Source organism: Peromyscus leucopus, chromosome 20 (assembly GCF_004664715.2).
Source record: "Peromyscus leucopus breed LL Stock chromosome 20, UCI_PerLeu_2.1, whole genome shotgun sequence".
NCBI classification, from domain to species: Eukaryota; Metazoa; Chordata; class Mammalia; order Rodentia; family Cricetidae; genus Peromyscus; species Peromyscus leucopus.
In genome coordinates this window covers 40,439,371-40,452,105 of record NC_051080.1, presented here as the reverse complement: position 1 = coordinate 40,452,105, position 12,735 = coordinate 40,439,371, and the positions used below count along the sequence as shown (strand labels likewise).

Sequence of the window (12,735 nt, the reverse complement as noted above, 5' to 3'; positions counted from 1 at the left end):
ATGAAAGAGCTAGCTAGCAAGAAGCCTGAGACATAGGCCATACAGTTTGTAATTAATACAAGCCTCTGTGTGTTTACTGGTGATCAAGAGGCTGTGGGACCAGGCAGGACACAGGAAAACTTCCATCTACAAGCCAATGCTTCCATTTCAGATGCTGTTCACAGTAGGTGCTCTTTCTGTTCATTCATCAAGATACATTTTCCCAATAAATGTTAAAACTTTTCAAAAAAGTTTTAAAAATAAAAACTCATGTGAAATTATAATTTGAATGGTGAATTTCTACCTTATATGAAATGTCTACTGCTTCAGAAGACAGGAAGATAAAATTTGATGGAACCTGTGAAATAAAAATAACCTAGTCCAGTTCTCACATTTTACAAGTGACAAACCTAATCATAAAAGGTCAATAAACATCATTTCAGCGGGGCACCTTTCAGTGGGAACAGATTCCCAACTAAGAGTCAACAGACCTTGTATCTGATAGACCTGATCTTTGATCTTTGAGTCCCCATTTCTTCATTTTGAAGTGGAAATTGTATAATAGACCTCAGAGAATAGCTGTCTAAAGATGATGCCTGGGCAGCACTGAGCCTGCCCTTTGTCAGAAAACTCACTGTTGTTGGTTGTAGTGAATGCTGTTGCCATTGCCAATGCCAGTGATGTTGGGGTAGCCTAGGCACAGGGCTTTACACCCAGGATTTGTCCAAGAAGTGATTTCTGTGTTCTATTCTACATCTTCATTTAGGAAGAGGCAGGACACACATCTGTTGACTTTTTAATTGATACTAGCAAGTAAAATGATAGCACCTGTTAAAAACACAAAGTTTTCTTGGAATCTAAAACAATAACCAACTATGTGAACAAATGGGAAGTGGTGTTTCAAAGGTTGCTGTGGTAGTTTGAATGTAATTGGCCTCCATAAGCTCATAGGGAATGGTGTGGTGGTTTGAAAGAAAATGACCTCCAAAAGGAGAGGCACTATAACAAGGTGGGGCTTTGTTGTAGTTGGTGTGGTCTTGGAGGAAGTGTGTCACTGTGGGAGTGGGCTTTGAGGTATGCCCAAGCTTCCCTCAGTGTGACTGAGTCCCCTTCCTGTTGCCTATAAGATGTAGAACTCTCAACTACCTCTCCAGCAACATATCTGCCTACATGCCGCCATGTCCCACCATGATGATAATATACTGAACCTCTGAAACTGTAAGCCACCATCTCAATCAAATATTTTCTTTATAAGAGTTGCTGTGGTCTTGATGTCTCTTGGTAGCATTAGAAACCTTAACTAAGACAGAAGTTGGTACTAGGGACTGGAGTATTGCTGTGATAAGTCTGACCATGATTTTGTTTGGAGATATTTGAACTTTAGTTTTTTGGGTTAGGAAAGCAGTGGAATGCTTTAAGCATTGCTTAATGGGAGCATGGAAGACAGTGGTGCTGAGTGTGATTTGATGAACTGTGGGGGGCTACCTGAAGAGGTTTCAAGCGAGAAGAATTTTAATATGTTGCCTAGAGATTGTTCTTGTGATATTTTGGTGAAGAATGTGGCTGCTTTTTGCCCTTGTTCAAAGACTCTACCTGAGGGTAAAGTGAAGAGATTTGGATTAATTTCATTTGCAGAGGGAATCTCAAAACAGCCTAGTATAGACTCTGTCCTATGGTTATTAGTTACTCTAAAGAAGATTTATATTGAAAAGGAACAAGAAAATGTAAAATTTGAGGATAAAAGGAATGGAGTTAAGTGCTGTGTTCAAAGAGATATACAGATTAAGAAATGGAATAAAGGGAATGGTGACTTCAGGGCAAGATCTCACCCAGCTAAATCTCCAAATTGTGAAGAGGAATTAAAGAAAAGTTAGAGCAGGGTGTGGTGGGGCACACCTTTAATCCCAACACTGGGATGGCAGAGCTGGTGGATCTCTGAGTTTGAGGCCAGTCTGGATTACAGATACAGTTTCAGGACAGCCAAGCTTAAGTAATGAAGGTCAGAAATAGAAAGCTGGTGAAAATGTAATTGAATGAGGGGGTCCATGTTCCAGCCCCAGCAAGCAGCAAAACTTGGCAGATTCAGCCACATGGTTCTGGCTTTAGAATTAAGGATAGAAAAACTGGGTTATGGAATTTGCCCCTTCGACTAAGGAAAGTCACTAAAGCCAGGCATGTGTCAGGGGTACCCCTGAATGGAGGCCTAGGTAGGACATTTCATGAAGCTGTGAAGTTGAAGCCTAGATTGCCTTGGAGACCCCAAGATTTTGGAGATGCCAGATGTTAATATTCTGACCTGTTCTTTGAAATCCCACCCCCTTGGTATCACCCTGCATCCTAACATAAAAGCCTCATTCTAAGAAAAAACTCCCCTTCCTCTCTCGCCCTCTCTTCCACTTTCCCCCCACAATGTGTACACCCTTGACCTCTCTCTCTCTCTCTCTCTCTCTCTTTCCTATCTTTCTTTTCATCTCTATATTATAATAAACTCTCCACATGGAAGCAGCATCTGGGTTGTGAATTACTGGACACCACCGCCACCATGACAGCATGGTGTGCATCGGCCCAGTTTGTTCCCTGCATTTGCAGGATACCCTCAGGTTTTCTTACTCTGCCCCGCACAATAATTCATAACATTGGTGCCCAGCATCACAAGCAATCCCACTGCTTTCTCCTGCCCACTGGCAGTCTGAGGAGCTCTGGGATCCTGTACCACCCACCATTTCCAGGCCGGAGCACCACCGGGGACTCTTCACCCTACCAGATCAGGAAGATCCCTCCCTTCCCTCTGGCTGTTTCCCACAAGTGAGGACTCATCTTGTTCTAAGGAGTCTCAGGCTTTAAACCCTTCAGCCCCGCTGCCTATACAATGGCATATGGAAATGGCTTGTGTCCACTCAACTCCATGGCCCATAACCTTTGTTATGATGCTCCATTGGCTATCTTGTGCTGTTCATTCCTCACTGACCCTTTGGGATGGTTGGAGGTCAGATTCATCTCATTTCACTTGCTGGTACCACATGTCTTTTGGGCTTTAAGCCCTTTCGGCCCCCAGCCCTATGTGACGCATATGGAGACATGGAGATGGCTTGTGTCTCACTCAGGCTTATCTTAATTGTTCCCTGCCTCTACAGACAAGTCAGATGTCTGAGTTCCCTCCTTACTTTAACTAGCCAGAGTCCTCCTGACCACCCATGCCCTGTTTCAGCTTAAGAATATGTTATCCTGTGCTCCCTGTTCCCAGGACAGGGTGGAGGGCTAAGTTAAGGTGGAAATTCCAGCATAGAGTACTCCAAGAGAGTCCTTTTCCTTTTCTCAGAGGGTCCTTTTCTCTTAAGCTGTTTCTTTGTAACCTTATAATGCAATGTTGAGATTGGTTCTCCTTTAAATTCCTCTGTCTGGGTCTGAATATCTCTATGCTGTTTTAATAAGTTTTTCTAAAACTTTTGTTTTGGTACTCATATTGACCACCTTTTTTAATGATAAAACAAAAATGATCAAACAGATAATATTTATAATTGACATTACATAAATCCCATCTAAATTAATTATCCTCTCATTTAATTACTCCATTTTCTTTCTTTTTTTCTTTTTTTTTTTTAATATCCAAAATGTGTTTATTGGGATGGTTCCCACTCATCTTGAGTCAGGTGCTTTTCAGTGCTGCTTCCTCCTGAAGTTGCATCCTTCTGTTAGCCTTGCTTTTCTGCCTGTGGCTGACAGAGGACAGTGGAGCAGCCAACACACAAGACTACCATTTGTGCATGGCAAAAGACCGTGGTGATCTTATAGCATCCTGGGCATTTCACGTCCATAAAGTAGGAATTGGGGCTCTGTACCAGGTACTTTTTCTTGTGTTTCCTCCTTTCCTCTTCTGGAGAGGGATGAAGGAGCTCCTTTGCGAGAAGCATGTTCTCGTAGGGAGGTCGTCACTGCTGGAAAGCTAATTACTCCATTTTCAAACCATCCAATGTATTGTTATACAGAGACCTAACTCCTTTCATTGTAATAGAGTTTCCCATTTTTTTAATATGGGGGAAAAACTCTCTTTTTTAAACTAATTCTTCCCTTTAATAATTCCCAATTGGCCGGGCGTTGGTGGCGCACGCCTTTAATCCCAGCACTCGGGAGGCAGAGCCAGGTGGATCTCTGTGAGTTCGAGGCCAGCCTGGGCTACCAAGTGAGTCCCAGGAAAGGCACAAAGCTACACAGAGAAACCCTGTCTCGAAAAACCAAAAAAAAAAAAAAAATTCCCAATTGTCTCACCATGACAATGAAGATGTGAGGCTGACTGTTTCTGTGTAGAACAGTAGAAGCCTGAATGGATTTTCAAGGCAGCTACCTAGTTTGGCAGCAGCCCAAGGAGGGGGTCCAGGGAAAGCCCACAACCCACTGGGAGAAAAGAAGCCAAGGAGCCAATTGTCTGCACAGAGGAATGTACAGAAGCAAGTAACTCCTAAGGTGTTTGGAGCCCAAAAGTTTATGAAATTTGCATCACAGTTTTGTAAGCTGGTCTCTGGATGAGAGGTAAACAGACTGTTTGCATAGTCTGGCCTTACTGCTGACCAGACTCGTAAAGGTTACTTTCTAGTCATGCTTGCCTTGGTCTAAAGTTGGCGTCCATTTTTCCTGGTCTGATATCATCCCTCTCTGCTCGTACCTCAGGATAATTGTTGTTATCCAAGGTACTCAAGACCAAAGGCCAAATATCTCCTTTAAAAGTTTTGGTCCAAGTACTTATTAGGATCCACTGAGAATACCAAGGGACACAGGGAAATGGGAAGCACATTAAGGAGGCATAGATTCATCTCTAAACACAGAAGAGAGGAGAAGTAGCTTGGTTTCAACACAATAAAAACCTGTGTGGCTGATCTGCTGATTTTAAGCTTACTCCAAATATATTTTTAATGATCCAGATACAGAAGAGTCTCAGAGAGATTACTGTGATGGGTACCAGGTTAACAACAGTCTGCCAGAAGACCAAGTAGGTACATACAGAACTTCTCCACTCTCTCTGTTCCTCTAGATGCAATACCTTAGTCTCCTCCCTAACACTGCAACATCAACAGCTTCAGACTCCCTTCTCCCCATGCAACTCTCCTGTGCATCCCATGGACCATCCCCTTCAGCCTCTCACTCCCCAACTGCTCACTGCATCCAAGCCTCCAACAGCAGTAATTACTTAAGAACACACGAGCCAAGCAAGTCACCAAAACAGGCAACACATAGCCATCATGCTCTTCTTAAATCCACAGAGGAAACAGAAACCAAGGAACAAAACACCCACCCAACAAAGACAAATCCAGAAATTAACACCTAGACCTATAATCACTCTAAACCCAGATATCTAGATGCCAGCATAAAAATACAATCAACAACAGCCAGGGGAATATGTTGCAACTGGAGCTCAACTGTCCTACCGCAACAGGCCCTGAATATTTCAACAGAGCTGAATCACAAGAAAAGATCTTAAAACCAACTATAGGAAGATGATAGAGGTCCTTAAAGGGGGAAATGAGTAATCAATTAAAGAAATCTAGGAAAATACAAACAACTGGAGGAAATAAATAAATCCCTTAGAGAAACCAAGAAAAGAACAAACAGTTGAAAGAAAGAAAACTTTTCAAGATATGAACATGGAAATAGAAGCAAGAAAGAAAACGCAAAGTGAGGGAATTCTAGAAATGGAAAATTTATAAATTCCAACAAGAACTACAGAGGCAAGCTTCACCAATAGAATTATTCCTGTGTTTTCCTGGGTGTAGTTAACTTTCTTTTCAGTCTGAAGTTTTCCTTCTAGTGCTTTCTACAGAGTTGGATTGGTGGACAGAAACTGTTTAAATTGTTTTTAGTTGTGAGATGTTTTTCTTTCTCCATGAATTGTGATTGATAATTTTGCTTGGTGTAGTTGTCTGGGCTGCCAGTTTTTTCTGGCTTTCAGAGTCTCCATTGAGAAGTCAGGTACTATTCTCATGGGCCTGCCTTTTTATGCAGCATGGTGTTTTTCCCTGCAACTTTTAATATCCTTTATTTCTGTACATTTAGTGTTTTGCTTATTATGTGCCATGGGAAGTTTCTTTTTTGGTCCTCTCTATTTGATGTTCAGTATGCCTTTTGCACCTTAGTAGGCATCTCTTTCATTAGATTTGGGGAATTTTCTTTTATGATTTAAAAAAATATATATATTTTCTGTGCCTTTGGTCTGGTTTTCTTCTCCTTCCCACTATTTCTCCTACACCTATTATTTGTAGATTTGGTCTTTTCATATTGTTCCAGGTTTCCTGGAAGTTTTGTGATTATTTTTTGTTTGTTTGTTAGATTTTCATCTAACATTTTCTTTGACTGAGCCATCCACTCTTCTATCTCATATTCAAAGCCTGAGATTCTTTCTTCTATGTCATTGAATCTGTTGGCAAGGCTTACCTCTGAAATTTTGTTTGATTTCTTATGTTTTTCATTTGAGTTTTATTTCAGTTTGACTTTTCTTTAGTGAGTATATTTCTGTGTTAAGTTCTATTTTTCATGTCTTGAATTGTTTTTCTTAGTTCATTCAACTATTTGTTTGTGTTTTCAGTGTTTACTGAGGCATGTATTCATATTTATAATTGCTATTTTGAAGTCCTTGTCTTCAGCTAAATTGGTTTTCTCAGGGCATATTACAACAGGATTTCTGGGTTCTGGAGGAGGCATATTGTCTTGGTTATTCACGTTTGTGCTTTTACACTGGGATGTAGGCACCTGCAGTTATGAGGTATTTGGTGTTTCTTCTTGTGGATATCTGACCTTGCCTTTGTTTGATGACTATTTAGTTTTTTTGTTTGTTTGGTTGGTTGGTTGGTTTTTTGGGTTTTTTTTTTTTTTTTTTTGGTTACAGTTGCCCAAATATGACAGGTTGTGGAGCAGCAATCTTGGGGTCACTCTGGATTTTAAGGTTCAGACTCCAATTAGTCTTATATCTGAAATTGGGTTTGAGCTCTGGATTCAGACTCCAAGCAGTCCCAGAATGCTACAGTCTATGGAGTGGATAGGCTAGCAGGTAGGGGAAGGGTACTCACTCTGTGGTCCTTTTAAGCAGGACTTGAGGTCCAATTCCACAAAGGACAGCCAAGCCAGAAACATGGGTACTCTCATTCTGGCAACAGATAACAGCAAGGCTGAAGGGGATGGAAGCAGGATAGGAGGGTGGATTAAGGTAGGTAATTGATAGCAAGTCTATGGTGGTTTGAATAAGAAAGGCCCCCACAGGCTCATATATCTGAATGTTTGGTTGCCAACTGGTAGACTGTTTAGAAAGGATTAAGAGGTGTGGCCTTGTTGGAGGAGGTGTGGCATTTTGGAGGTGTGTCACTACCGGAGGTTGACTTCGAGGCCAGGCCTAGACTTGCTCTGATTTTGCCTTGATCTTGTGGATAAAATGGAAACTCTCAGCTACTGCTCTAGCACCATGCCTGCCTGCTTGCTTCCATGCTTCCTGCTGTGATGATAATTGTTTATCCCTCTAAAACTTTAAGCAAGCCCCCAATTAAATGCTTCCTTTTATAAGTTGCCCTGGTCTTGCTACCTCTTCACAGCAATAGGATAGTAACTAAGACAAGGTCTAATAGTACTTTGGAAAGTCCAGAACAGAGGAGGCAGAGGAGGGCATAGGAAGCCTACCTAGATCTCTGCCAGATGAGGAAGCTGTAGGGTCCCTAGTAGAGAGTAATTATGCAGATCAGTGTAGGGTCACTAAGTAATGAGAATGGCTAGAAGGAATGGTTGAAGAAGGATTCATTGAGCAAACTGGGGGTGCGGGGGGTAATGGAGGGCAAGAGTCAGGGGAAAGAGAGCTTACGGGAGCAGGACGTTATAGCTGGATCAGGAACAGAGTGAGAGAATAAGGAAAGAGATACCATGACAAATGAAGACATCATGGGAAGAGGAAGAAGCAGAATGATAGGAGGTCCCCGGGAATCCACAATGATGACTCTACCATAGACTACCGGCAATGGTCGAGAGGGTGCCTGAGCTGACCTACTCTGGTGATAGGATGGCTGAATACCCTAACTGTCATCATAGAACCCTCATCCAGTGACTGATGGAGCCAGATGCAGAGATCCACAACCGGGTCCCAGGCAGAGCTCCAAGAGTCCAATCAACGAGAGACAGAGAGAGAGAGAGAGAGAGAGAGAGAGAGAGAGAGAGAGAGAGAGAGAGAGAGAGAGGAGGGATTCTATGAGCAAGAGATACTGAAACCATTATTGGAAAAAGTACAGAGACAACTAGCCAAAGTAGTGGAAACATATAAACTGTGGACCAATAGCTGAGGACCCCCCATGGTACTGGACTAGGTCCTCTAGATAAGTGAGACAGTTGTTTAGCTTGAACTGTTTGGGGGACCCCCAGGTAGTAGGATTGGGACCTGTCCCTAGTGCATGAGTTGGCTTTTTGGAACCTAGTGCCTATGGTGAGACACTTTGCACAGCCTTGGTGCAGGGAGGAGAGGCTTAGACCTGCCTCAACTGAATGTACCAGCCTCTGCTGACTCCCCATGGGAGACCTTGCCTTGGAGGAGGTGGGAATGGGGGTGGGTTGGGTGGGAAGGTTAGGGGGTGGGAGGAGGGAGGACAAGGGAATCCATGACTGATATGTAGAATTAATGGAAAATTTCTTAATTAAAAAAATTAATTTTTAAAAAGAAGGGTGCATTGAAGAACTAAGGGCACCCTGGGTCTACACCACAAGCCCAATTCAGTACTTTTTACAAAAAAGAAATAAAATATCCATTAATTTGCCCAAGTTGTATGTCTCATAAGTGTGGAATAAAGATAATTACAATGTGAAAACTTGCATAGCTCAGGTTAAGGTTCATATTCCATATCTCTCAGGTTATTTACTGAAAGGCTCATCTAAATACTGAGATGTCCAGGGAGGAAAAAGAAAGGAGGCATGAGATCATCTGATGCCAGAGCAAGTAAAGACCTTGAAGTAAATCTATGGTATAAAAACCTAGTGTGAAAGTCTCCCCTACAAAGTTGTATATGGTGGGTGATATTGCTCTGTATGCTGTGAATGTGTTGCTCTGATTGGTTGATAAATAAAATGCTGATTAGCCATTAGCCAGGCTGGAAGTATAGGCAGGATAAGCAGAGAAAGAAAATTCTGGCAAGTGGAAGGCTGAGTCAGTAGATGCCAGCCCACTGTCCAGGGAGCAGCATGTAACAGCACACAGGTAAAGCCACAGAACATGTGGCAACATATAGATTAACAGAAATGGGCTGAGTTTAAATGTAAGAGCTAGTCAGTGGTAGACCTGAGCTAATGGCTGAACAGTTTAAATTAATATAAGCTTCTGAGTGTTTACTTGGGTCTGAGTGGCTGTGGACTGGGTGGGACACAGGAAAACTTCTAGATACATACATACTTACTCAACACATACTCTCTGGGCACCCATTCAGTGACAGATACCAGCTAGATATGGGTACAGCAGTGACAAAGTCCTCAAAACACTTAGATTTTCTGTGAGGCAAGACTGAAGCCTAGTGTGCTGGGCTAGACCATATATGGTGCTGTAGGTCTTGTTAAATGTTTGCCTTTATCCTAAAATCACTAGATGCCAGTAAAAGTTTTAAGGCTTGAAATGAGTAAAACAATCAAACTGCATTTTAGAAAAGTCAGTCATATCTAATACTGAGAGTAAATTAAGAGTGGCACAAAAAGATGTAGAAATATTAGTGAGGAAGCTAGCCTAGTTCCCAGTGAGCTGAGTCCAGAACTAGGGGATGGCAGAGATAAGACCAAGCTTAAAAAACTCAATAATTCTTTGATCTGTACCCAGAAAGGTCCACATGTTATAATACTGGACCTTCTCAGAGGAGACTCACTATTGTCATCCCCAGTAGGTAAGAAAATCAAGTTCACACTACAAGGAACATGCAAACTCAGATTCAAACCCAGGCAGTACAATGCCCAACTTACATGCTGTACTGCTATGGGATAATAGAGGGCAGGAAGGATGGGTGAACTCCTGGAGTTCCTCTAGACAGAATATGAAAACTTCTAGCCATACATAAAGATTGAGGCATAACTCCCATCTAACTTCATCACTGGCCTTCTTTGCTTGGAGGATATCCTTTACTCTTCTAACACTTAGCTTCATGATTCAATGATTGTGAAAAACCTAGAATCTCAGCTTCTCAACAGTAAAACATGGCTAATAACTCTCAACTGAATGATCCAGATAAAGTGTCTCATCATCCTCCAAGTGAGGGATGTAAGTTATTAACTCCTCAATTACCTTCTTATGAGGCAGTAGTTTGCTCTGTTTGGACAATTTTCCAGAGTGCTGCCTGTCTTGGCTACTTTTCCATTGCTGTGAAGAGACAACATGACCAAGGCAACTTATAAACAAACATTTAATTTGGGGTCTCATGGTTCAAGAGGGTTTGAGTCCATGAACATCATAGTGCAGAACACAGGCAGGCATGGCTCTAGAACAATATTTGAGAACTCACAACTGATCTACAAGCATGATGGGGGGGGAGGAAGGGAAGGAGAGGGAGAGGGAGAGGGAGAGGAGAGGAGAGGGAGAGGGAGAGGGAGAGGGAGAGGAGAGGGAGAGGGAGAGGGAGAGGGAGAGGGAGAGGGAGTGAACTAGAATGCCAGAGGCTTTTCAAACTTCAAAAACCACCCCCAGTGACACATGTCCTTCAACAAGGCCACATCTTCTAATCCTTTCCAAACAGTTCCACCAAACTGGGACTAACTATTCATAAATATGAGCCTATGGGGCTATTCTTATCCAAACCACTACAGTGTGTTTCTACATGTGACCTGAACTCAGCTTCTTTGCACGTTCCTTCATTCTGTGAGCCTTTCTCAGCCACTGAACTCAGTCATACTGCTTCCACCTGTGGTACTTCAGGTATCAGAGACAGGTGCTCTGCACCTGCTGGGTTTCCTATACGCCATAGGCCGCCACGATCATCAAACACACTTCAACGGGTGTGGATTCCAGTCACCCTGTCTCTCTTGAGTTTCCCTCACCAACAGTGGCTGGACTGTGGTGTGAAACTCTGACTACGGGTTCTAATGTCTCTTATGCATTCTATCTAGATATTATCCTGGGTTTTCTGTCTACTGTAGCCAGTTACTTCTGCTGCATTTCCTATTTACAATATCCAGTTATTACTGCCGAAATCCAACTGTGTATCCCAAGGTGGCCTCAAACTCTCCATCCTTCCGCCTCACCCTCAGAGAGCTTAGATTAGAGGCCTTTGTGTCACCATGTCCAACCACAGCTTTCCTTGACACCTGCATAGATTTAGCCTATGGACTCTGTAAGGCCATCAGAAACCTCACTGGAGAGTTGAGGAATTAATACATTTTTTTAATCCCACCTCCTCCTACCTTTCCCCAGAGGCCCTTACCTATTTCCTAGCATTAAAAAATTATTTATAAATATAAATTTTTGTGGACATTATAATAAATTATACTCAAAACCTACAACTGAACCTTGTCCTTGTCCTCACTGTCAAAGTCAGGTGGCTTGAGTTTCATTTTTCAAAGTTTCTTACAGTTTGAGAAGACAGATTTTTGCTTTGAATTTGATAGGTTGAACCAAAAGGCAAAGCTGGGATAGGACATGGGAGTGAAAACTAAAGGGGAAAGTTTCAGCTGACTTTTATTGATAATGGGGAAAATTAATTAAAGAAATGGGATGTTTTCTCTCCAATACTACTTCAAAAATGAGTTCCAACACATTGCAATTTGAGATTGAATCCCGGGAGCTAATAATAAAATAAGTGTATTCTCTAAGAAAGTAAAAAATACAAAGCAAGAAAGTTAGCACCTGTCTCCATCTCAGAATCTTTTCTTTTCAATTTGAATTTGAAAAGGAACATTTATTAAGTCCAAGACAGTAATACTTCAGGTTTGGGTTCTGTTTTTTTTTTTTTTCTTTTACTGTCATGTGTGCTTCCTAACTAAAAACCAAGATATTTGATTAAATTCTAGGTAGTTTTCCAGTAGGTGTACATAAAATCAACCAAAGGAGCCAATTCTCTTCTTTGGAACATAAAGCTAGATCGAGTCAATGAAAAACTCCCCCTTGCTTCATTTCCCAACATGCTGTCTTCACATTAGCAGATTTTTGTGTGCTTTCTCTTCTCTGCTGGTATCATTATAACATTTTCTTTTCCATGAATTCAAGATTTAATAACTTAAGTACAATCAACATTAACGTTGCTGGGAGCTCAGTTCCATTTCATGTTTTTCTGGCATTTCTTCAAAGAAATGCCAAATGTGTGTGATGCTAACTCTGTTTAAATAAGACAAGATGTTCATAAAAATAACTCTATATAAACTAGTCCCATGGGTCTTAGCAATTCTAGGTGGATAGCATACTGCCTCTGGATTTGGACTCTTACTTCTTCCATATGGTCTGTTCTGGCAGTTCCAGAAAGTTCATGAGGGAAACAAAGGTAAGGCTGGATTTCAGATGACCTCAAAATCATTTTACCCCAATTTACCCAAACTTATGTTGTCAACAGTAACTTAGGTAGAGTGAGATGGATTTTTTCCTAGGAAACCATCAGGGCTTAATAAGTAAGTCTTTAATAGTTCACAAGATATCTGCTGAGAAATTGTCACAGCAATTCATTTGAAGCCCAGGATCTGCAGTTCATTCCATCTAGACCTGCAGAATGATAGATGCTGATTTGTCCAGCCCAACACAGCTAGCTAGGCCATCCAAGGCCCAAGGCACCTGCAGAGAGT

At 41.8% G+C, this 12,735-nt stretch overlaps 1 pseudogene; it reads right to left on the bottom strand.

Moving 5' to 3' along the window:
• Window positions 1-3,581: 3,581 nt before the first annotated feature.
• On the bottom strand, window positions 3,582-3,899 carry LOC114709803 (annotated as a pseudogene).
• Between the last annotated feature and the right edge of the window lie 8,836 nt (window positions 3,900-12,735).